This window comes from Nesoenas mayeri (assembly GCF_963082525.1).
Source record: "Nesoenas mayeri genome assembly, chromosome: 26".
NCBI lineage: Eukaryota > Metazoa > Chordata > Aves > Columbiformes > Columbidae > Nesoenas > Nesoenas mayeri.
The window spans coordinates 2,587,890-2,591,738 of record NC_137552.1 but is presented as its reverse complement, the minus strand read 5'-3'; positions in this window follow the sequence as shown (position 1 = coordinate 2,591,738).

Genomic DNA, 3,849 nt, shown 5'->3' with positions numbered 1-3,849 from the left:
GCTGCCGTACAGGATGGGGGAGCCGGTGTCCCCGCTGCGTGGGGACCCCCGGCATGGCACGGCACAGGAGCCAGGTCCTGCCTGCACCCACCGGGCTCACAGAGGATGCACAAACTCGCCGCAGCCATGGGAAACCCTACAGAAGCTCCTGTCCTACTCGCTGCGGGAGACCTGTAGGACAGGACAGCTGAGATGCTGCTTGGTCACCTCCCTGGCAGCAGTGTGACCTGCTGGGCTGGCAGAAGGAGCCAGAGGAGGCTGGAGAGACAGCGGCAGCCTCCCTGCCCATCTCCATCCTGGACACGATGCCCCATGTCCCGTCGCTGCCTCACTCGAGTTTGTCACTTCTTTGAGGTGATAGGACACTGGGACATTGCTGGGACAACTTGTGGGGCTAATCCCTTGGGAAGGTGGGTCAGCCTTCCACTCAGTGGATGCTGAGATGCTGCTCAGGGGGCCCTAAAACCCTCTGGGGGGCCCAAAGCCCTCTGGGTTCATGTGGGACGGATGGAGAGCCCGTGACTGATTGCAGATGTTGCTTTCCATGGCTGTGTTTTCGTACCACCGGGGTTATTTGAGCCCTTTCCCCACCCCTCGCCAGATCCCAAGGAGGTTCTGTAACTGCTGCTTGGTCCAGCCCGGTCGTTTCTCACAACACTGAGGATGTGAGGCAGAGCAATGGGGTGGGAGAGGGAACCTTGGAGGGGATGGGGATGGGTCCTAGGGCCTCTGAACAGCCACATAGAGGAGGGCTTGGACTAAAGGGAGGCACAAGGCTTAGTTAATCCTTTGGTCCTGCCTAGCCCAGGCGGGTCTACAGGTCTTGGCAAAGCTCCTGGACCTCAGGTTTGCTCCATGCCCCTGCTCGGGGGTGGGAAGGTGAGGGAGAGCTGCAGTGAAGCAGTGGCTCAGTTCTACAAAGGCAGCTGCCATGGGGACACACATGGGGACACGTTCCCCTCCACCCTGTCCCGCTTTTACCTGTGCAGGTGGGCTCAGTGCCAAAGCTGCTCCTTGCTCTTAGGCAGGGAATGGGGCCAAGCCCTTCCCACGCTGGGTTAAGTGCCTTGGAGGAGCAGCAGCCTCCCTCCCCATGCTGGGGACCACAAACCATGTCTCGTGCGGCTCCCAAGTCCCACCAAGTCCCTGATCCACGCCTGCTGCCCTATTTCATGTGGTCACCAAAAGCAGCTGAGCTGAGAGGTCCATGAAAGGTGGACGGTTTGCCCCAGTCTGCTCACACTTTTCGCAGGAGTTGGACTTGATGATCCTTATGGGTCCCTTCCAACATGGGACATTCTATGATCTCTCCTCGCTGTAAGAGGTCTGAGGATGTCGAGCAGGGGGAGGATGCTGGAGGGGATACGGGATGAGTTTGCTCTCTGCATCCCACGGATTTTGTCACTGAGGCCACGCAGGGTCTGGTATGAGTCCCTTCACACTTCTGTGCCTCAGTTTCCCTGTTATAAAGAACAGACATAAGTATTTTCCACCCGGGGGAGGTTAAAGCATCTTTGAAATAGTAGTACTCTGTGATTTCCTCAGGATAAACCACCGGAAAGAAAGAAAATATTTCTTTATTTTTTTCTTTAAAGCGAGGCATAGGCTAAAACCTCACTGTTCTTTATTTAAACATTCAAGAAGTTCAATAATTGGAAGTAAATTCCTCCAGTTTCCCTCCCATTGAGGTTTCCTACCTGCATGTCTCTTGTGCAGCCCAAACCAGAAATACCCCATTGACTCCAATAACGTGCTGGGAGCAGCAGCCACTCCCAATATGACAGAGCGACCACAACAAGGACCGTACCCTGCACGGGGGCAGGTTTTAGTCTTTGTATAAGCTCATCCATCACCAACAGTCCCGAAAACTTCCCCTTATCCAATATATGGGTGAGAAAAAGACCCCCAGATTTATGCAATGGGAAAACTGGCAGCTCCTGACTTTAAAGATGCTTTTGGGAGGCGTTGGTGCTCTGAAAGGAGTAGATCTGTGTGTCCCCACCGTGGGTCAGTCTGATTTATCTGCTGGGTGCTTTAATGGGAGCTAATAAAGATCTGCTGCCTACAGAGAAGGGGAAATGCCCCAGGGAGCTTTTTCATTGTGCGTACAAGTGATGTTACCAAAAAGTGATGTGCTACATGTTCAATTCGGACTTTTCTAGAGTGGGGTCATTTTTTTTTGGTGGGAAAGAAGATGGAAATTGAAAAACTAAAGAAAGAAACCCAAACAGAAGCATCTGTGTTTGCATCACTGGTTTTTTTCCTTCTCTTGGTGGTCTGCTCTAACTGACACGATTTTGCTTTCCAGAGAGGTGTGTGTATTCTCAGCCTTGTTTGATTAAAATTATCTCAATTCCTCACACAAGGACTTTGGGGACATGTTTATATTTTGGAGAAGACAACCCCACTTTCCCTCAGGTTCAGCATCCCAGGGGCAGCTGGTGGCTTGTTATCTCTTTGTGCCCCAAGTCCACATACCCTCAGCATGGAGGTGGGATCCAGGTTCTCCGTGATGATATCAACTCCATCTCATTTAACGGAGGTGAAGAACACCCCGTGCGGGTCTCCCACATGAGTACCATCAGTATTAGAGAAACTCCTCTGAGTTTTTCCTGATGTTCCCTCTCACCAGCCGAGTTGAGCCAGAATAAAAACACGATGTGCTTCGCAGCAGGAGGGAGGGCCAATTAAACCCGAATTTCATTTCATATATCAATGTTTACGAGCGAAATTCAGACACAAACATCTCTTTCTGGTCAAGCTCTTCCGCTGCAGAATTAATTTGTTCATCACGCAGAGCCTTGGAGAGCGCTGTAATTTGGTAAGCACCGTGCACATAAATAATAATTACAGGTTCCTGCTGATTACATGATTGTATTTAAAGTTATCAAGTAATTCCAAGATTAATGACCTGCCAATCCTGTGCTCTTGACAAGGTTGTAGCCTCTTGAGATAATCTGGCATTAACCCTTGGTGTTACCCTGGCACCTCTTGGGGCTGGGAGAGGCAAAGGGGGACTCAGTGGATGGGACCTCATGATGCTCTGGGACATCCCAGGCCAGTAGAATCACATGAACCTCTCCAGCACACAGACGTGGAATTTAATTCAGCTTTTTCATTTGATTAACATGTGAAACCTGCAACGGAGCTTGCCAGGCCCTCCCAATTCCTGCTCCATCACCATGGGCATTATGCATTATGTCCATCAGTTGGAGGGGTTATAGTTTGTATTTAAAGCTGAGCTGGGCTATCGTTCTCCTTCCTCCACCCTGGCTCAGACACCATATTTCTGGCTGGTTTTCCACAGCTTTGGGCCACTCCTGGATGTTTAACCCTCTCTGTACCTCCCCAGGCTGGTGTCAGTCCTGGGAGGGGTGGGAGGTGGGTAGGGGGAGGAAATCTTGTGGCAGTTTAGAGCCCAATGGGTTCATTTGTGGCTCTCAGCACCGTCTGCCCCAAGGTGCCTCTCGCCTGTGCTGTGTTATCCTTCCAGCGCTGCCAAACCCCCAAATAAATATTTCATCCTTTAATTCCGCTGCCCTCTCCCTCGCTGCTCTCTCCCCTGCGCGAGCCTCCAGCTGACATTTGTCACTGTGCTCACAGCTAAATGCCTTTCAAAAGCACGTGGCGGCAAGGGACAGGCGGCTCTCTGCCACCCTCATGAAATTTTCAAAGGGCTGTATTTTTCCAGTTTGGAGGAAAATTAACAATCTGAGATGCAAGTGTGGCCGTGCTGAAGGCAGCAGAGATGTGTGCATTACACAATGTGCTGGAGGTGGTTACCTGCAAGGAGGAGCGATGGGTTGGTCCCACGAACAAGAGTCACTTGCTTTTAGGCGACTCCAGTCT